Consider the following 23,001-nt stretch of genomic DNA (forward strand, 5'->3'; position numbering starts at 1 on the left):
AGTGGCAGCAGTGACACCATGGCAAGCAACCGTGGCCACCACCAGCCAGGGCACCACTTCCTTGCCTGTGCCAACAGGGGCTTACCCTCAGGGCAATACTTCTTTGCCTTTTGCTAAGCACAAAGGGAAAAATTGGAGGGGATAATACATATACTTACTCTCCTCTTTCAGGAGTCCAAGACACAAAATAAGGAAGCTCGGGAGTCCAAAGACAAGGAGACAGCTAAGAAGAAGAAGGTAGATTGTATTTGGCCTAATTGGTTCAATGCATATACGGTTTATATAGGTGTGATGACTCAGGTATATCCATCTCGTCCATTGTCCATGATAAAATATCAGGACTTCATTCATTGAGCCTTTAGAGAATATTCTGGTACCGCTTGGTTGTGGTACGATGAGGATTTTAGGCAGCATGCAGTGTTGGACCTGACTCTGCGCTAGGATGTTGAACACCCTGGTCTGTGGCTGCGTTCCATTACCCTGGCAAGGCCAATGTTAGGCAATAGAGTGGATAGCGGTCATTTATTGGTGCGTGCCCAGTCCCAGGCCTCTGGCTCCAGCCAGGGACCGCAGTGGGTTCAATCCCACCAAGTCTGCCGGAGCTTTAATAGCTCAGGATGATGCTGTAGAAACTCTTGTAGGTTTAAACATGCTTGTGGAACATGTGATGGGAATTGTGACGCCCTTCGCTGGCTCTCCCTGTCAGGTTCCTACCTGCGCGTGGCTACTGCCTGTCACTAGGCACCACCAGGGACTCCACCAGTCCAGACTGTCCTTTTTTATTGTTTCTCTCCCCGCTCTAGCACAGATCTCAACAGATCCCCCTGCTAGGCAGCCACCAGTCACGTCCTAATACTAGTATTCCCAGAGACTCTGAATACTGGTATTGTTATTCTCTTCACCGCTGCCACCATTTGTTACAGTTTCCCTTCAGCCTTGGTCATTACCTTACCCTCCCTTCTGGTCTGTGAAACCCCAGCCAAGGATCAGGCCTTTGGTAAACCAAATTAAGTATTTATTAAAGATAACAAAGCTAACAAGATTAACAAGATTTCTTCTTAAGGCACATAAGCATATGGTTTTACTCAATACTAATCCAAACTCCACCCCCCTCCTTCTCCACTCTCTCCTGGCAAACAACTCTCTAAACCCCACCAAGCAACCCACTCTTTCTCTTCTCCCCCCAGATTCCACTCTCACTCTTCCTTTTATACGTTCAGCTATTTTAAACACCCAGCCAATCATCTAGCATTCTACTGCCCATTCACTCCCCCTCCTCTTTTATTTATTTATTTATTTATTATTTCAATTTATATACTGCCCTTAGCAGAATAGCTCTCAGGGCGGTGAACAAACAAGATAAAATACAATATATCATAGTAAAAAAATCACAAAAACATGTACAAACAAACAACAGAAAGCACAACAAAAATGAAATACAACACATATTAAGAAGGATACATGTTAAAAGTAGAAAGATTAAGAAAATTAAAAGATTAAAATGCCTGGGAGCATAAAAAGGTCTTTACCTGGCACCAGAAAGATAGAAGTGTAGGCGCCAGGCGTACCTCTTCGGGGAGGCTGTTCCACAACTCAGGGGCCACCACAGAAAAGGCCCTAGATCTAGTAACCACCCTCCGGGCTTCCCGATGAGCTGGTACCCAGAGGAGGGCCTTAGATTCTGAACGAAGTGAACGGGTAGGTTCATAGCGAGAGAGGCGTTCCACAAGGTATTGAGGTCCCACGCCGTGTAAGGCTTTATAGGTCAAAACGAGCACCTTGAATCTCGCCCGGAAGCAAATAGGGAGCCAGTGCAGATGCACCAGAATAGGTGTTATATGCGAAGACCGACTGGTCCTCGTCAATAGTCTGGCAGCCGTGTTCTGCACCAGCTGAAGCTTCCGAACTGTCTTCAAGGGCAGCCCTACATAGAGCGCATTACAGTAATCCAATCTTGAAGTTACCAGAGCATGAACAATGGAGGCGAGGTCGTCCCTGTCCAGATAGGGGCGTAGTTGGGCTACCAGACGAAGATGGTAAAATGCATTCCGTGCCACCGAGGCCACTTGGGCCTCGAGAGACAAGGAAGAATCGAAAAGAACCCCCAAACTACGTACCTGTTCTTTCAGGGGGAGTGTAACCCCATCCAGAACAGGGTGAACATCCACCATCTGAGCAGGGAAGGCGTTCACCAGCAGTGTCTCGGTCTTTTCTGGATTGAGTCTCAGTTTATTAGCTCTCATCCAGTCCATTATCGCGGTCAGGCAACGGTTCAGCACATCAACAGACTCACCTGAGGAAGATGAAAAGGAGAAATAGAGCTGCGTGTCATCAGCATATTGATGGCAACGCACTCCAAAACTCCTGATGACCGCACCCAGCGGCTGCATGTAGATGTTGAAAAGCATGGGGGACAAGACCGACCCCTGAGGGACTCCACAATGGAGAGTCCATGGTGTCGAGTGATGTTCCCCAAGCACTACCTTCTGGTGACGGTCCGCGAAGTAGGAGCGGAACCACTGCCGAGCAGTGCCCCCGACACCCAACTCCGCGAGTCTCCCCAGAAGGATACCATGGTCGATGGTATCAAACACCGCTGAGAGATCAAGGAGAATCAACAGAGTCACACTCCCCCTGTCCCTCTCCCGACAAAGGTCTTTCACTCCACTTACCATGTATCTTCTAAACAACCAACACTTACCATATATACATTAATACAGGAACATCACATCCCCCCCCCTTAAAACAACGGCAGAGTATTATTCCTGTTCCAGGATTTATACGTCGCGTTAACAAATAAAAGTCTCTATGGGGAAAATGTATTTCTTTGTTCCTCCGTCTGGTCATGTCACTGCAGTCCCAGCCACTTGCCTGGAAAGTCCATCGGCCAGTACATTGTCCTTGCCTTTGATGAACTGGAAGTCCACTTGATAGTCCTATAGGGCCCAGGACCACCTCTGCAGCATAGTGTTATGGTTTTTCATAGTCTGCAACCATAACAAGGCCCGATGATCCGTAGTCACTGTGAATCTTCGTCCCCACACGTATGGGCGCAACTTGTTCAGTCCCCACACGACCGCTAGGCACTCCTTCTGGACCGACAAATAGTTTTTCTCCCTCGGCGTCAGCTTGCGACTCAGGTACGCCACTGGATGTCTGGTGCCTTCTCTCTCCTGTAGCAAGACGACTCCCAGCGCCAGGTCCGACGCATCTGTAGCCACGATGAATGGTTTCTCATAGTCTGGTGCTATTAATATGGGTCCTTGGCACAAGGCTTGCTTCAGTAGATCAAAAGCCTTCTGACATTCATCCGTCCATACCACACGCTCAGAACACTTCTTCTTTGTTAATTCATGCAAGGGGATAGGCCATGATTGCACTGCCTCTAACTTGCTCCATAAGGGGGTGACTTTCCCACTCCCCACCCCATGTCCTACACAGATTACTTCACTCACAACTTTCCCATTCACACAGCACGGTAGAGATCTGACTGGGGCATGCTCTCCAGTATCAATGGAATGTCTGGCTATACTGGTTCGGCCAGGTTTATTGCCAAAGAGATTCCCATAGTTTTTCAAAACTCTCAGAATCTCTTCTGACCATTCCACTTGATCTACCCCTCCTTTGTCTTCGCTTTCCTGTACCAAATCTGGAAGTTCAGGCCCACTTCCCTCAGGGAATAAGGTAACTTGCAACACCTGTGCATCCCTGGTATGGTAAGGCTTCAACATATTTACATGAACCACTTTGTTTTTGTTTAATTGGTCTGTGGTGATTACATACGTCACTGTGTCAAGCCTTTCTCTGATGGTATATGGTCCTTCCCAGTTAGCCTGTAATTTGTCATGTTTCCTGGGTATGAACGCCATAACCATATCTCCCACATCATACACACGTTCCCTGGCTGTTCTGTCATACCAGTAACGTTGCTTCTCCTGTGCTTGACTCAAATTCTTTTTCACCACCTCCATCATTGATGTTAATTTATTGCGGAATTCCAATACAAAATCTACTACAGATGTTTTGTACTCTCCCAGGGTTCCTTCCCATGAATTTTTTAATAGTTCCAAAGGTCCCCTCACTTTTCTAGTGAACATGAGTTCAAAGGGTGAGAAGCCTGTTGACTCTTGAGGGACTTCTCTGTATGCAAATAAGAAGCATCCCAAACATTCATCCCAGTCTTGTGGGTGATCTTGAACATAGCTTCTGATCATGCCCTTCAAAACGCCATTGAATCTCTCTGTTAACCCATTTGTGGCGGAATGGTAAGTAGTGGTCTTTAGATGTTTTAGACCACAACATTTCCACATACATTGCATCATTTCTCCCATGAATACACTGCCTTGATCCGTCAGCACTTCATGAGGGAAACCCAGCCTCATAAAGATTTTTAATAAAGCCTCTGCCACTACAGGGGCTTCTACAGATCTTAGTGCTTCTGCGTCTGGGTACCTGGTGGCAAAATCCACCACCACCAATAGATATTTCTTGCCATGCCTTGTGGGTTTGGAAAAAGGGCCCACCAAATGTATTCCCACTCTATAAAAGGGTTGTCCAATTATAGGAAGGGGCTTTAAGGGTGCCTTAGTCTTTACTCCACTTTTTTCCACCTTTTGGCATATTCCACAAGATAGACAATGTTGTTTTACATCTTTGGAGATGTTTGGCCAATAATAGTGTGCCGCCAATCTCCTCTTGGTCTTTTTTATTCCCAGATGTCCTGCACATGGGACATCGTGGGCTACCTCTAGCAATCTGGTTCGGTATTTGCTAGGTACTATCAATTGCTTCACTGGTTCACATTCATCCTTTCTCTCAGCGGGCATCCACAGTCTATATAAAATCCCATTCTCACACATAACTTGATTCCTCAGTTTGTCAGTGAAAGGAATCTGTTGGGTCAGAGCTTGTTCCTTTATCTGCTTCAAACATATCTTGATGCAGCTCTTCCCTGAATTGCTCTGCTTCTTTCTTATCAGAGACCACTTGATACAGTTTGTCTCCTTCAGCAGGCCTGCTAGTGGTTGCTATGGTGACCTGAGGCTGGTTAACAGATTCCACCCTGTTTGTTTCAGCCCCCCTTAATATGGCTTCTTTTTCTCTGCCAATTTGCTGTCTGGTCACTACATAGATCTTTCCTTGGGCTCCCATTACATCTTTTCCCAGTATTACTGGTTCTTGTTGCTGGGCATTAATGCCTACTTTATATCGGCCCTCTCGGCCTCTCCAAGTCATTTCCACCAGGGCCACAGGCAAACTTTCTGGTTGACCCCTCACTCCTTGGATAGTCACAGTTTCCTGAGGTAATATTACCTCAGATTTTATTAAATCTGGCCTCAGTAATGTCTGAGCGGCACCAGTATCAAGCAATGCCCAATAATTTGCCCCTTGTACACTCACTTCCTCTCTCAGACTTGAATCAAGGTCTGTTACTTCTGTCCAGTTTATCTGGCAAAACTGAACCTTTTTTGCTGTTTCTAAAGCCTTGGGCTCTGTTTTCACTGCCCTTGTCTGAGCAGGATTACTAATGGGGTTGGCAACCTCACATTGAAAACGTAGGTGCCCCGGTCTACCACATTTGTAGCATAATTTCTCCTCACTTTTAGGGTACACAGATCCACTCTGGGGTGTCCTGTGCCCTTCAGATTTTATTGGAGGACTCACTCGCTGTGGTATCACATCCCTTCTGCTAGCATTATATGGTCTGGGTTTAAAATCTCTTGATGTTTTCCCCACCCAGCCAGTTCTATTGGAGGCAAAGTGATCCGCCATCTCTGCGGCCTCCTGCACCGATGTAGGGGAACGGTCTTTGACCAGGAGCCTTACTTCTGGTGGTAACTGATGGTATAATTGATCCAATACCATGAGGTTTTTCACCTCCTCCACAGACTGAGCTTTTGCACTTGTCAGCCATTTCCCAAATATGTCCATCAGTTTTGCCCCCAGCTCCACGAAAGACCTCCCTGTCTGTATCTGGCAGTTTCTGAAAAGCTTTCTAAAATGATCAGGCCCCAGTCTGAATCTTTTAAACACTGCTTCTTTGAATTCAGCATAGGTGACGGGCCTGTCTGAGGGGAAATATTGGTATACCTCAGCCAATTCCCCTTTAATCAGGTTTGATAAATACTGCATGTATTTATCTTCAGGTAGCCCCCACAACTGAGCTGCCTTTTCAAAGGTTGTGAGATAAATTTGAGGATCTTGACCAGGCTCATAGACAGCAAAGTCCTTTGGAGTAATTTTTATTTTTGCTCCATCTCTGTCTTTTCTTCTCTCATCAGAATGAAACCTCTCTTTCAAATTTTAACTTTTCTACTTGTAATTCAGCATCCAATGCTTGTTGCTTCTCCCTCTCCTCAAACCCCCTTCTCATTCTCTCAGTTTCCAACTTCCTCTGTTTGTCTTTTTCCTCAGCCTCCATCCTTAACTTCTCTCTCAAGTACTCTATATAAGCGGGATTGCTTAAATATCCTTCTGGGGTCTCTTCCCTGACAGGTTGTTTTTGCTGGGCAGTTGCAAATCCTATAAGTGCTACCCTCAATTCATCTACCCCTTTACCCTTGTGAGGTAAATTGAATGTTATGCACTTCTCCACCAGCTCCTCTCTTTTCATTTTTATGTATTCAGCCATGGTGTTTGAGTTCACTTACTCTTTGCCACACACTCTTTGCCAGTCACTCTCACAAGAAATCTTGTTTTGTTATTTCTGTTTGCCACACCACTGTTCTGGATTCTCTAGTATTCGTATCTGGATTCTCTGTTGTTCGTATCCCACCGCTACTGCCACCACGTGTGACACCCTTCCCTGGCTCTCCCTGTCAGGTTCCTACCTGCGCGTGGCTACTGCCTGTCACTAGGCACCACCAGGGACTCCACCAGTCCGGACTGTCCTTTTTTATTGTTTCTCTCCCCGCTCTAGCACAGATCTCAACAGATCCCCCTGCTAGGCAACCACCAGTCACGTCCTAATACTAGTATTCCCAGAGACTCTGAATACTGGTATTGTTATTCTCTTCACCGCTGCCACCATTTGTTATAGTTTCCCTTCAGCCTTGGTCATTACCTTACCCTCCCTTCTGGTCTGTGAAACCCCAGCCAAGGATCAGGCCTTTGGTAAACCAAATTAAGTATTTATTAAAGATAACAAAGCTAACAAGATTAACAAGATTTCTTCTTAAGGCACATAAGCATATGGTTTTACTCAATACTAATCTGAACTCCACCCCCCTCCTTCTCCACTCTCTTCTGGCAAACAACTCTCTAAACCCCACCAAGCAACCCACTCTTTCTCTTCTCCCCCCAGATTCCACTCTCACTCTTCCTTTTATACGTTCAGCCATTTTAAACACCCAGCCAATCATCTAGCATTCTACTGCCCATTCACTCCCCCTCCTCTTTCACTCCACTTACCATGTATCTTCTAAACAACCAACACTTACCATATATGCATTAATATGGGAACATCACAGGAATCACCCCAATTTCTCCTGCACGAGGGCTCAAAAGCCCAGGCAGGGAGCCAGGGACCAGCAGCAGTCCAAACGAGGGTCAGGCGGTGGCAGCAGCCTGTTGCAAGGCTAGTACCCCTATCAAGTTGGCCCTGCTTGCTAGGTGGTTGCAGCATTATTCTAATAGACAGGTGGCTGATTATTTGCTGCATGGGTTTTCTGAGGGTTTTCACATTCCGTACGTGGATCCGAGGATTCACCTAACCAGGCTTTCATTCGGAACTTGGCACCAGTTGTCTTGGCCAAGCTCTGTAAGGAAATAGATGCTGACAGGATTTCAGGCCCTTTCCCTTACCCTCCGTTTCCAAATTTGAGGGTTTCCCCTCTGGGGATTATTCCCAAAAAACAGCCAGGTGAATATCACCTTATTCACAATTTGTCCTTTCCAAAAGGGGGTTCCGTCAATGATGGCATTCCTCAGGATAGGGCGTTGGTTAAGTACACTTCATTTGTTGAAGCAGTGAAAGTAGTTCGGAGGGCAGGTAGAGGTGCTTTATTGGCAAAATGTGACATAAAGTCTGCATTTCGTCTGCTTCCTGTTCATGCTTCAGATGTGGATTTGCTAGGCTTTAAGTTTCAGCTTCAGTATTATGTGGATAGAGCAATGCTGATGGGCTGCTCTATATCATGCGCAGCCTTCAAAGCATTTAGTCCTTTTCTTGAGTGGGCTCTGAGGGAGCGTACTTGATCTTCCCTCACGGTTCACTATTTGGATGATTTTTTGTTTGTGGGGCCAGCGGACAATTTACATTGTATTCATCTGGTCGAGGCTTTCACGGCACTGACGGATGAGTTAGGTGTTCCTCTGGCTCCTGAAAAGTCGGAGGGCCCCTCTTCTTGCCTTACTTTTTTGGGGATACAGCTGGACACTGTCAAGCAGTGCTCCCAGTTGCTGGCCGATAAGTTGATCGCTCTTAGAGAGCAGCTTCGTGAAGCGGTAGCTCTTAAGAAGCTTACTCTGTTGCAACTGCAGGAGCTCGTGGGTCACCTAGTCTTTGCTTCCAAGGCGGTTTCTCCCGGCAGAGCCTTTCTTCGGCGTCTTTGTGATATGATGAAAGGGGTGCGTTCTCACTTCCACCTTATATGAGTAACTGCTGGGATGGGGCAGGATTTGTTTATGTGGCTCACCTTTCTGGAGGGCCTCAATGGATGCTCATTCTGGAGAGAGGAATTGCTCATAGAAGCGGAATTGCAGGTCCATTCTGACGCAGTGGGCAGATCGGGTTTTGGCATCATATTTAGGACTCAGTGGTGTACAGAGCGATGGCTTGAGGCTTAGAGGAAGACAGGTCTTACTTCTGATTTAATCTTTTTGGAATTTTTTCCTATTGTGATGATGGTGCATATATGGCCCTGTGTTTTTCAAAATCGCACAGTGCATTTTTGGTATGACAACCTGGCCACGGTTTGCGTAGTGAACTCTCAGACTTCCAAATCCCCTAGTGTCATGCATCTTGTGCATGCGTTTGTTCTGCAATGTTTAAGATTTAACATTCTGTTTGTTGCTTGGCAAGTCCCGGGTCTGCAGAATAAGGTGGCTGATGCCCTCTCACAATTACAGATAGAGCACTTTCAGGAGTTGGCACCAGAAGCTGCACCCGATCCAGTCCCGATGCCACCCTTCCTATGGAACCTTGGGAGTTAGAAGTGGGGGTCGCCATTGCTTCTGCTCTGGCCCCTAGTACATGGAGAGCATATCAACATGGTTTTGATAAATTTCAAGTGTTCCGTGCCATGCCTTTGGCATGGCCCATACCAGTAGCGCATCTTTTGCAATTCATGGTTTTTCTTAAGGGGCAGGGCATTTCTTTAAATACAATATCAGGCTTCCTGTCAGTCCTGGCATTTATCTCCAAGGTAAAGGGCATTCAGGAATATATGTCTGATTTCAGGGTTTGAAAGGTCCTTGAGGGCTCGTCGGGTTCCGCCCCTAGGGCACCTGATCACAGGAAGCCAATCACGCCTGATGTGCTTATGCAAATACTGCCCACATTTGCCAAGCTGTGTTCTTCTTCCTAAGAGACACAGCTGTTTGAGGCTGTGGCCTTAACAGCATTTTATGGGGCCTTTCGCCGTGGTGAAGTCCTAGCGTCCTCCAGGACAGATATGTCCTATCGAGCCTTGTGCTTCAGTGATTGTGTCATGGGTGATAATTCTGTTATGCTCTCCTTGCATGTTTCTAAGACTGATCAAAGAGGTCGCGGCAGAGCTCAGAAATATTACTTTTTTGAACTACAACTCCCATCAGCCTAATCCAGTGGCCATGCTTGCTGGGTCTGATGGGAGTTGTAGTTCAAAAAAGTAACTTTTCCAAGCTCTGGGTCACAGCAGGGTGGTGACACTGCATAGCTGCCTAGTACCTGTCCTATGCCCTGTTTCTGCTCTAAGGAATTTTCTGGCCAGCGGGCCAGCATTATTTGTTCATACATCTCGACGGATCTGCCCTGACGCAGTTTCAGTTTTGGTCCATTGTTCGGAGGGCCTTGTTGGCCAGTGGGAGAGATTCAGAAGAGTATGGAATGCATTCCTTCCAGATTGGTGCGGCTACGGCTATGGCCCTCGTGGGCATGCATACAGAAAGTATCCAGGTGATAGGCCGATGGCGATCGGCTGCTTTCAAATCTTATGTTCAACTGTGACTTTAATTTTGTCTGTTTTCTTGTTCTTCCCAGGTGTTCAGAACCTCCCAGTCCCAGCAAGGATCATCCTGTGTGGACATTCCATTCTGTTCTGGGCCCACAAGAGGGCTGCTTCTTCAGTGGCAGGGACTCAGTTGCAGCTTTCTGTCCATGCAACAGTTTGCTGGGTGACCAAGTGCAGCATGATGTGGGGGGAGTTGTTGCCAACGATCTGTAGGATCATGTCTTCAGGCCAAAGACCCAATATTTTAGTCATGCATCTGAGTGAGAATGACCTCTTGCAGCATCCTGGTTTGGACTTACTTTGCAGCGTCACACATGACCTCAGATGAATTAGGCGTTTATACTCTAATTATAGTCTGGTCAGATATGCTGGAGCGCAGGGTCTGGAGGGGTGATGTTCACCCCAACAGAATCAATTGGGCTTGGGGGTGGGTTAATAAGAAAGTTAGGAGCCTAGCTTTGTCATTGGCTGTGTGTTTATTCCTCATGATAGAATCCAGTTCCATTGCCCACATCTCTATAGAGATGACTGTCTTCATCTTTCAGAGCGTGGATCCGATCTGTTTTTGGAGGATCTTTGGTTGGGATTGAGGACATTGTTTTCCTTGGATTGAGGTGATCAAGCTTCATCTGATCCCTCTTGTGGCATGGAATTTGGGCAGGTGAGGAAGGTGAGGGTACAAAGCAGGCGACTGAGGCATTTTGTTAAAGGGCACTCTCTAGGGAACTACCAGTGCTGTGCGGCTAGTGGGGATCTGGGGAGTGTCCTTGTGGGACCAACTTGCACATCAGGGTGAAAGCCTGTAAGGGGCCAGGTTGCAGAGGTTGGAACCACTTGCTTGGCTCCACTAGCAAGGAGGGACAACTTCTCCCACATCCTTGGCTGGGGAGTCACAGTCCACAGTGACTGACACCCAGGGAACTGGAGGGAATACTCCCTCCCTGTAAGGTATATCCTCACCTGCCTGAAGTGTGTTCAATTTGGTAATTGGCAGAAATTGGAAGAAGTTTAATATTTGTTATATTTTAAATAAATATAACATTATTCCATATCGGTGTCATAAGACTTCTTTGGTGTGGTGGCAACTCTCTTTTTATCTCTGAGAGCAACTATCTGCTCATTCCTACAAAAAAGAGAGAGGGAGGCTTTACATCCCTCCCCTAAAAGAAGACAAACAAAGCTTTGCATTTCCAACAGCTTTGTTCCTGACAACAATGTGGGTTTTTTTCAGTCCTGGATTGTATCTTCACAGAAAATGATCAGTTTGCATTGCTGTTGCTGGTATTGATTTTTCCACGTTCAAATTAATGGAAAGGTTTCTGCTCTTTATTGCTCCAGGCCTGCTGACTTCAAAATCTGCTGAAACTACTTGTTATTTTCCTTACACTTACTGTCTAGTAACAACAAATAAATAAGCAAAAATAACAATTTTGTTGTGTCTTCCTTTGCTTTGTTTAAAAAGGCATAGATGCTTCCCAAATGACATGAGAGAGAGAGGGAGGGAGGGAGGGGTGTGTGTGTGTGTTCCTAAACTGAGCAGGGGTTCACAAACTGTGTTCCATGTCCATTTGAAATATTCTTCTTGATTTTTAATTGAGGTTTTATTGCTTCTTTCATTTCTTATTGTGTATGGAATGGAATTCAAATTGTAATACTATAAAATGCAATATAAGAAATAAAAGAGGAATAAACTACCATTAAAAATCATACAGCATCTAGCACAGTGCATTATAATTATTGCAGCAGGCAGAAAAATAATTAAGCAGTACACCAAGACCCTCAAGCAATTTTCAAGTGGTCCATGGGGGAAAGACATTCAGAACCACTGTTCTGGAGTAAAATTTCAGCTGTCAGTATGTTCATATAAACATTGGATAAATTAATTGTGCAAGTTAACAAATTGTAGAAGGGGAAAGGTCACATTAGACTTTGCTTTGCAAAAATCAGCACTTTGCCACTAGGAGCAAAAGAGGCATGGCTATAATGTACATCTGATTCCTCTCTGACTTCTTCCCTCTCCTCCTCCTAGGTAGACCTTTCCTCCCAAGCAATGGTGGCTGGTGCCATTTGGACTGGTAGGGTGGAAGGCAGGAAGAACATCAGCATTGGTGGAACCAGAGCCAATGACTTGCTGAGTCAACTAATTCTAGTTCTGTCCTCAGCCTTGTCCCTTAACAAGACTGAGACTAAGGAGGAAGCTGACAGCTAGTGCAACCCCCATGGGCCAGTTGTAAGTAAGAAGGCAGGCAGGCGTGGGCTGGCTGAGAGCAGACTGAGATTGGTGAGGTGGTGCTCCAGTTTCCTTAGTAGTCAAGGCTGGTGCCTAACAGGACTGGTGGAACCAAAGGTAGAAAGACTCATAGGGACAAGTAAGAATTCCACTTTGCTTGGATTTGAAACTGGATTTCATAATAACTTGCATGCTTGCCCTGTTTGCAGACTGAGCATGCTTGCTGCAAACTCAGTGGCTTTTCCCTGACACCAGAATCCATTGGAAGAGAATTCCACAAGTCCCCCTCGCTGGCTGCCCCCTTGATACGGCTAGGTGAGCTACATCCCCTACCCCCCCCCAAAATGTAGAGCTGAAGGAGTATTGCAGAGCTCAAAGTGGCACCTGATGCAGCTGAACCAAAAGACTGGGGTGACAGAGGAATCAGACAAGGAGATAGAGAGACAAGAAAAAGAGTGTGTTCTGCCTGCAGGCCTGTGAGCACATTGGGGGCATTCCTGCCATGGCTTCAGAGCCCCCTGCTGCTGCCACTGAGCCACTGCCACTGGCCCCACAGCAGAGTGCACCACACAAAACCCCTCCTTCTCCTTCTCCTTTGTGATCTAGCCTGGCTCAGAGCTGCTGCCACAGCTACCATTCTGCCCTTCTGCTAAAGGGCATTTAAGGGGTAATACTGCAGAGATTAAGAAGCAACTAGCCTAGACAATCTCCTTAATATGGGCATTAAGGCAGAGGCCAAGCTGAGGAGGCTCTCTGGGCTTGGCTTGTGATCTCTGCAGTATTAACCCTTTCAATTTCCTTCCACCCTCACAGGGAGAAAGAAATCAAGCTGGATAAGTAGAGAAGATAGCAAAATCGAAATGACATGGGCTGGAATGACCTTCCAGTCCACCAGAATAAGTTCAAATTGGCAACAAATAGTGGATCCCATCCCTGGAAGGCCATCAATAGGTGAGGCCAGAGCCAGTGAAAGACAGAGCCACCCCGTGACTAGTTTTAATTAAGATGCCAAGCAGTGGGGGGGGGCCTGAAAGCAGACCGAGGTTGGTGGGACCATGCCCCACTCAAACTAATGGACCAACCTCTACTGAGGGTGGAGCTGGCAAGTGTAGCAGTGGAGGCAGGGAGGTTTGTGAAATGATGGTAAATTTGGCCACTGGAGTAATGGATTTCAGCAAAACCCTTGTGAAACCCCTCTTTTGTTACTCCAGACTCTCTGGAAACAAAGTATGTATTTTAGCATATGTTCTAATCTCCTTTATGTCAGGTAGACTGAGGTTGATGGAACAGTGTTCCATTTGCCCTTATTGACCAGATTCCAGTGAAAAGAGGGGAAATATTTCACACCCATTTCTTGTAATGATTTTGAATCATTAACACACACACACACACTTTTGGAACATCCCCAAACTCATCTAGACTCGTTTTGTAAACATTTCCCATTCAGATTTCCCTCCAAATTTTCAGAATGAACACATCTGATTTCTGGACCACTGCCAATGTGTTAGCAAGCAACCCCATAATGCTTTGTGGTTTTTGTTTGCGTTATTTTCCAGATTTTGTTCAGACCATTAGACATATACTGTGTTTGCCACAGGTTTCAATTTGTGGTATTTCTGTTTTGATTTCCTTATCTACTATGTATTTTGGAAAGTTAAGAACATAAGAAGAACCTGCTGGATCAGGCCAGTGGTCCATCTAGTCCAGCATCCTGTTCTTACAGTGGCCAGCCAGATGTGTGTGGGAAGCCTGCAAGCAGGACCTGAGTGCAAGAGCACTCTCCTCTCCTGCGGTTTCCAGCTACTGGTATTCAGAAGCATACTGCTTCCGTCTGTGGCCGTAGGATATAGCAATCCAGGTTGGTATGAAATGCCTTCTCCTCCATGAATTTGTCTCGTCCTTTCTCAAAGCCATCCAAGTTCGTAACCATTACTGCCTCCTGTGGGAGCGAATTCTATAGTTTAACTATATGTAACCCATGCTTCAGTTGTTGCTATTAGCATTGTTAAAAAGAATGGTAAATACAGCATGCCGGTATTTACTGGCATTGGGCGTGGCTATTACCCTCCCTCTCTCTTTCTACAACCTGCTGTTGGAGCATGCTCAGTAAATACCCTTCAGGGTGGGCTGAGAAGTTTCCAGCCCACCAGCCCAACTCAGGAAGAGGAAGGCCACATTCACACCATACATTTATTCCACTATTATTCCACTTCAAACAGTCATGGCTCCCCCCAAAGAATCCTGGGAAGTATAGTTTGCGAAGGGTGCTGAGAGTTGTTAGAAGGCCTCTATTCTCCTCACAGTGCTACAATTCCTTAAGTAGTTTAAAGATCAATCCCTCTTCCCAGGGAACTCTGGGAACTGCAGGTCTGAGATGGAACCTGGGGACTCCTCACAACTCTCACCACCCTTCATAAACTACACTTCCCAGGATTCTTTGGGGAAATTCATGACTGTTTGAAGTGGAATAATAGTGAAATCAATGTACACTGTGAATGCAGCTGAAGCTGCTCCAGAAGGGACAAGAAGGCCAGCAGTTGTCTGTCTTTTCACTGTGCATTCGGGCACCTCATAAGATACTATAACTAAATTTTTCATGATAGTTCCTTTGACCAAGGAGCAGGTTTTTATCTATGTTAGGATACAACTGGATGCCATTTTGAATCAAGATGGTGCACTGAACCTTTCAAAATCGATTTTAACAATTGATTTCAAAACTGCCCTATTTACTTTTTATATTGTGGAATTTCTGAACAACACTGGTTAAGAGGCTGCTAGAAGCTTATAAATTAAGAGGGAAGTGGTAGAAGGGAGGGAAGAAACATGTCCAGAACAGCCTGATGTGGCCTAAACAATGCCTACAGAATACTGAGGATGTCCATTTAAAAAGGAAAAAAAGATAAATGTGGAAGAAGATCATTTTTTAAAAATGGTAGCATACCACTCTCTTCAGGGAGTTAATAATTGCCCTCAGACTTGCATCCTAAAATACATGGGAGTACCTCTGAGACAAGGAAGTAATTGTTAAACCACTCTGTGAATTGTAGGTCTATAGGGGGTGTTCTAACAACTCTCAACCCTTAACAAACTATAGTGCCCAGGATGCGTTGGTGGAAGCCATGATGGTTTAAAGTGGTATAAGAGTGCTTTGTATGGTGTGGATGTATTCTTAGTGAGGACTGAGCAGAGCTTGGAAAAGTTACTTTTTTGAACTACAACTCCCATGAGCCCAATCCAGTGGCCATGCTGGCTGGGGCTGATGGGAGTTGTAGTTTAAAAAAGTAACTTTTCCAAGCTCTGGGACTGAGCTAAGCAGAATAGAGTGGTATTGTTACAGCAGGGATGGAGAAGCTCAGGTCTTCAGGCCAAATGTGGCCCTCCATCCTCTCTGCATGGCCCTTAGAATTCTCTGCAGGCCACACCTCTACTCTACACTCTCTAGTATTTTTCTCCAGGCTGCAGTGTGTGATAAAAATGTACATTTGTTGCTCCAACCACTTCTGTCCCTGTCCACCTCTGGTATGTGGCCCTCCAAAGGGTACCCCACAGGGAATGCAGCCCTTGGGCTGAAAAATGTTCCCCACCTCTTTATTATAGGGATAGATACAGAATGAGTTATGGAGGGATACATCCACAATATTCCCCACAATAACTACTAAAAAGAACTTCATCAGTTTCCCCTGGCTGAAAGCAGACGTGGCAGGCTAGCCATATCCAGATGTCTCCTGTCTCTCAGTTTTATAGAAATTTTGTAGCAAGGGAAGAAGGCTGTAGCCTAGCCCCATAATTTGATTGCAATGAGCAATGACATCTGTTGTAGAGAAATCCCATTTGGTTATAAGGGTAGAGAGTGCTGAGGATGGTCATGAGAGCATTAAAAGCAAGTACACCCCACAGGCTCCTGGGCAAGAAAGATTAGGATTTGATTTATATCATTAATAAAGTGTGTGTTTTCACCATTTCTTGGTGTGCACAATGCCTGACAGTTAGAAACGTAGGCTTTCAGCAGCACTGTGCCTGTCTTCAGGATGTATGGGAGCTAAGACTCATAATTCAAGGAAACTGAAACCATCACCTTCCAACTGCACTTAATTCTATAGTGGCAAAAATGGGGTGTGTTGCTTTTTTATTTTGGGGAGACAACTTCAGCCTTCTTGGATCTGCAGCCCTCCCAGTGCCTTTGGCAATCTGGATGCTGCTGCCTCCCCCAAGTTTCCCCATGATGGTGCACAGGGTATGGAGAAACATAGGAATCTGCCCCATAATCAGATCATTGGTCCATCAAGCTCAGTATTGCCTCCTCTGACTGACAGCGGCTCTCCAGGATTTCAGGCAGGGTTCTCTCCCAGCCCTAGCAGGAGGTGCCAGGGATTGAACTTGGGAATGACTGTATGCAAAGCAGGTGCTCTAAGGTATGGCTCTTCTCCTTACAGGTGTGGTGGAGAGCCACACAGGGTGGTCTCCAATTGGTGAAGCAGGAAGCCAGGTCCCCACTGGCCAAAGAATGGGGGCTGGAGACCCAGATGTCTCACAAGACCATGTGCCTTGCAGCACCATATATGGCAGAAAGAGGGGGAAGGCAGATGATGGAAAATGACAATGACAACAATAACATTAGTGGGATGGGTGGATGTTAATTGTCCCCCTCCACATATGAGGCCACAGTGGTGAGCAGACAAGTGAGAGAGAGAGAGATGCCTCAACTTTGACAAAGCCCTGAATGTCCATAGGAGGGGCACAAATCCACCTGACTTCACACAACCATCTGGCATAGGGGGCAATGGAAAGGGAAAGTATTATTGGACTCCAGTGATCCCCTGACATCTAAGGCTCTCCAGTTCATGCTGCCATGGACAGTCTGGATACCTTTAAGATGAGCAGGTGAGGGCTGCAATGATCAATCAGAAAATATGTCTGATGCTCAGAATGCCAGGTAGAAATGGGTTATGCTCTCAGCTCTCACCTGAAGCCCAAGGATGCATACTGAAAGGTTAGTAGCTTGCTCCTTATGTGTTTGTGCTTGTGCTTCAGATCTTTATAAGTTAACAAAGCTGTTGCCTGTTTATCACATATGTTAGGTGTGGGAAACCTTTGGCTCTCCAGATGTTTCTCAGCTATAACTTCCATCATACTTGGCCATTGGCCATGCTTGATGGGATTGGTGGGAGTTGTTGCTAGGTATAGGGGAGAAATTTGATTTTGCTTTTATTTATTAAATTTCTTAGTTGCCCATCTGGCTGGTTCTCCAGCCACTCTGGGCGACGCACAACATAAAACATACAATTCACACGAAAACCTTAAAACTCCAACAGTAACACTAAAACCTAACCCACCCCAATGGCCTGCCTGAAGAGCCAGGTTTTCAAGGTCCGGTGGAAGCTCATTATGGAGGGGGCATGGCGGATGTCATTTGGGAGGGAATTCCATAGAGTGGGTGCCATGTTTGAAAAAGCCCTCTCCCTAGTTCTCACCAGTCCAGCTGATTTAACTGGTGGGACGGAGAGGCGGTCTTTTGAGGCTGATCTTGTTGGGTGGCAACATTGATGATGCTGGAGGCGCTCCTTCAGATAGACTGGACCGAAACCATGCAGAGTTTTAAAGGTCAAAACCAACACCTTGAATTGGGCCTGGAAAGCAACTGGTAACCAGTGCAACTACTTCAGCACTGGAGTAATGTGATCTCAGCGGTGGTTACCCTTAATCAGGCAAGCCGCCGCATTCTGTACCAGTTGCAGCTTCCAAACCATTTTCAAGGGTAACCCCACGTAGAGCACATTACAGTAGTCTAGGCATGTACCACCAATGGGAGCAGATGGTTGGGCAGGTAGGGCACAGCCTTCATATCAAATGGAGTTGATAAAACGCCGCCCGGCTCACAGCCAAGACCTGAGCCTCCATGGACAGCTGGGAGTCAAGAATGACCCCCAGGCTGCAGACTTGGTCTTTCAGGGGCAGCTGTACCCCATTGAGCACCAAGTTAACATCCCCCAACCTTCTCTTGTCTCCCACGAACTGTACCTCGGTTTTGTCAGGGTTCAGCTTCAGCTTATTCCTTCCCATTTAAAGCTAAATGTACCCAATTTCCAAAGCAATAAGAGAACATAAGAACATAAGAAGAGCCTGCTGGATGAGGCCAGTGGCCCATCTAGTCCAGCATCCTGTTCTCACAGTGGCCAACCAGGTGCCTGGGGGAAGCCCGCAAGCAGGACCCGAGTGCAAGAACACTCTCCCCTCCTGAGGCTTCCGGCAACTGGTTTTCAGAAGCATTCTGCCTCTGACTAGGGTGGCAGAGCACAGCCATCATGGCTAGTAACCATTGATAGCCCTGTCCTCCATGAATTTGTCTAATCTTCTTTTAAAGCCATCCAAGCTGGTGGCCATCACTGCGTCTTGTGGGAGCAAATTCCATAGTTTAACTATGCGCTGAGTAAAGAAGTACTTCCTTTTGTCTGTCCTGAATCTTCCAACATTCAGCTTCTTTGAATGTCCATGAGTTCTAGTATTACGAGAGAGGGAGAAGAACTTTTCTCTATCCACTTTCTCAGTGCCATGCATAATTTTATACACTTCTATCACGTCTCCTCTGACCCACCTTTTCTCTAAACTAAAAAGCCCCAAATGCTGCAACCTTTCCTCGTAAGGGAGTCGCTCCATCCCCTTGATCATTCTGGTTGCCCTCTTCTGAACCTTTTCCACCTCTATAATATCCTTTTTGAGATGAGGCGACTTATCTTATCTGATTTTTGCAATGCAGTTCTCCAATCAATGTTAACAATATATATATATATATATATATATATAACAGGAAAACTGCTTGAAAGAATGTGTACATTCGTCAAAAGGGCATACAAAATGTGTTTATGAGGATAAATTCACACTAAAAGTTGAAGAATTTCCACGAGGATTTAAGAAAATCACCAATTCCTGCAGAAATGTGGAGAACTAGAAAAATGAGAAACTGAGAGAACAAAAATGGACAGATCCTTCCATCCCTAATTGGAGTTCAGCAACATCTGGAAGGCCTTGTGTGTCCGTTCCATGGAGGGGTGGGTGGGAATGGATTAATAAAAAATTCCTAAAATACCAGATACGCTTCTGAAAGAAGATCAGTTAATTTGGAATTCCAAAATCCTGGGAAAAGGTGAGAATAATTCCTTTGTACTAATATCATGATATAGTGTATGCACTTGTACACATCATTTTAATGCATTGCCCAAATACTCAGAAATCAAACACACTTCTGAGGAAACGGATTTTGGGGAAAGGATTCATAGTTCCACAGTAGTGTACCTGACTTTCCATGAAGAAGGTCCCAGATTCATTCCTGGGCATCTCCAGATAATAGGCTCAAGTAGCAGGTGATGAGAATGACCCCACCTTTGCCTTTGATGCCAGAAAGAGCTACTGCAATTCCTACGGGGAAATTGCTTGCAAAATATGTACATTAAGCAAAACTGCATACCAAAACAAGTGTGTATTAGAAGAAATAGGCAGTAAAATGCTGACAAATTTTCATGAAGTTTGCCCCAGTGAGATGCATCTGCCTCCCTCATGATTGACTTTCAGGAGGAATTTAAAAGCATTCCTTTTTGCCCAAGGCATTTGATGGCTGAAGGAGACCATTCCTGGCAATCTGGAGATCACTGGATGGAAGAATGTTTTTCTTTGTAATTGTTTTTATTTTTATTTATTTATTTTTTGTTGTTAAAAATGTTGTGTTGATGTCTTTGCCACCCTAGGCTTCTTCAAGAGGAAGGGTGGGATATCAATTCAATAAATACAAGCATGAAGAACTGAGCTTGAGAGAAACCTGAAATGGACATGTTCTCCCATGATTCTGTCCTTAATCCCAATGTCACATTTGACTTGAAATAGTCCCTCCTTAGCTCAACCTGGGCAGAAACTTGCAGAGAAAGCATTGCGAGACATGTGACCATTCTGCAACACAGATCATTTGTGTGTCAATGATGCCATGCTGTGTGCTGTTTTCTTGTCTCCAAGCCTACAATTATTGCATACTGATTTAAAAAGGGTGGGGAAGGAGGAGAGAAATGTAAAAAAGAATCTGGGCATCAAATGGCACAGGCTGAGTCATGTGGCATGTAGGGACTCTGTAGGGGGAAAAAGGCCCAGCAAGCTAATCGCAGAGATGGGAACAAATGGAAAGGCTGGCCTACTGGTTTTATGCTCAAGGAGTGGGAAATTACATGCTTCCTAATGGTGAATTCTGTTTGAAAAGACTTGAGTAGCAAGTGGATTGTGCTTGTGCATTTTATTTTTTTAATCATTCACACGCCTGTGCTTCTCCAAATTGCAAGTGGCTGGCTGAGATTTTTCAAACCAGTCTAGTAAAATGTAAGTGCCTACATTCATTCTGCTATCTCTTTAAAAAAACAGCAACTTTTGAGGAACCGCCTGACTTTTTAAAGCAAGTTGCAGCCCGTGGATGAATATATAATGAGATTCACAAGAAGGAATGTAAGGAAGCTGCCTTATACTAAGTCAGCCATTTGCCAACCTAGTTAAGTGTTGTCTACTCTGACTTGCAGCAGCTATCTGGGGTTTCAGGTAGGAGCTTTTCCCAGCCCTACATTTTTATTGTTTTTTTTAATGATTCCCCATCTTTACCTGGAGACACCAGGGATTGGACCTGGGGCCTTCTGCATGCAAGGCAGATACACTGCCACTGAGCTATGGTCCTCCCCGATGGCTTTCCATGAATTGGAGAGAGTGAAATTCTTTTCCACTCCATAGCAGATTTCATGAATGCCAAGGATTCAGTGTTCTGTAGGTATGAATACAATGGAGAAGAGAAGACATGTACAGCATATTCAGATGTACAGATGAAAAATAAGGGCATGCTTGTGATATTTTAAGGACAATGATGCTGGGGTCCTGGTAGGTGAATCCTATGTTGAGTGCTTGAAAGAGTTGGGTATAGTTAGCCTAGCCTAAAGAATACATTCCCTCACCAGTCAATAGATACAAAAGAATAAATAAAGTCAAGTTATTACATATCATATATGTTTGTAAAATAGGTATGAAAAGATTTTAAAACTTTATGAAGAATAAATCTATGGCCTTTGGCCAATAGACTATACAGTAGTAGCCAAACAATCTTGTGTGGCTTCACAACACTGAAATGTAGACACTATTGTCACGGAACTTACGACTAGGTTCTTTTTGGAGGAGACTCAATAATGAAGCCAAAGCCTGCTTTAAGGTTATTTATTCAGCAAAACTCTTTACTGGAGCAAAGTACATAACTTGACTAAAAATAGATTCAGCCAAGACCTGAGCCAAATCAGGCCCATTTGGACATATTCAGGCCTCAGCTGAGTCAGATTCTGATAGCCATGGATTGCCACAGGTCAGATTGGATGGCCCAGAGTGACCTGGGGCTGTCAGGAGCTGGGGCATCCAGCAGTGAGAAGAAGCAACTGCAGCTCTCCTTCTTGCCTGAGCACTGCCACCACCCCTCAGGATCACTGTGGGTGCTAGTTTGTGAGGAAAACCTGCATCACACAGGCAGGGTCAGCCCCTTGGCTGCTGAGCCCAGAGAGCAATCCTGGGGGTGGTGATTTGCAAAGCACTTTCCTTAGGAAAGCATTTGTGGAGCATCATCCACACAGGATTGTGTCCTCCGCTGATCAGCTGTTCAGCTGAGGGGTCAATTCTGCAGGGTAGTGCAATGCTTGCCCCCAATCACTGCCTCTACTGGGAGGTGGGGAGGGCATCACAGTACCCTGTAGAATTAACCCTGTCTCAGTCTGGGGGCGAGGAGCCACAAGTTCTCCTTTCCCTGCATCTCTCCTGCCTAAACGTTTAATTAGTGTTTTAAAACCCAAATTAAACATTAGCCTCCCCCCAAATGTATTCAAGACCAGATTCATGGTGGGGCACGGGTGGTCCCCAGATCAACCCAGGGTGGGTTAGTGTGAAGGCCCCCCCCACCTGGTTGGAGCCATGGGACAGGTAGAAGAGGTTGTGCTCAGCCCTGCTATTTGTGTCCTTTGGTACAGGAACAAACACTTTGTCAAAGAGCTAGAGCTCTGACTAGGGATGGGAAGATCTGTCTGTTTCGGTTCTTTCAGTATCTCATTTTTCCAATGTTAAATTCAGCTCTGTACATTTCTACAGCAATCTGCGAATTTTTTAACAAAAACGCTCATGAAAATTCTTCACTATTTTAGTGTGAATTTCTCCAAATAAACACATTTTTTGTCAGCAGTTTTGACAATGGTACACATTTTTGCAAGCCATTTCTCATCATGTCATGCCTTTTTGTATCACTCGTGTATTCATTTTTATGCACACTTTCCCCTAATATATGCATTTTTGTAAATGTTGTTTAGTTGGCAAACTGCATCCCAAAATTCTAATAAATGCGAATTTCGAAAGATGGCTGTGTTTTGGTTCTCATATTGTTTCGGAAATTGTGAATTTGATAGATTCTGCTTGAAATGCAAACTGAACCAAAATTCTCACCCATCACTATCTCTGACATCTTCCCTTTTCCTGTCCTGGGTAAAACAAATAAAACCAAGGCCGTATCTCAGAACAACAGGAAACTTGCAAACACTCGAGTTAGAGCTACACCCACATGCTACACACACATAT

The sequence above is a fragment of the Rhineura floridana genome, chromosome 21, assembly GCF_030035675.1.
Source record: "Rhineura floridana isolate rRhiFlo1 chromosome 21, rRhiFlo1.hap2, whole genome shotgun sequence".
NCBI lineage: Eukaryota > Metazoa > Chordata > Lepidosauria > Squamata > Rhineuridae > Rhineura > Rhineura floridana.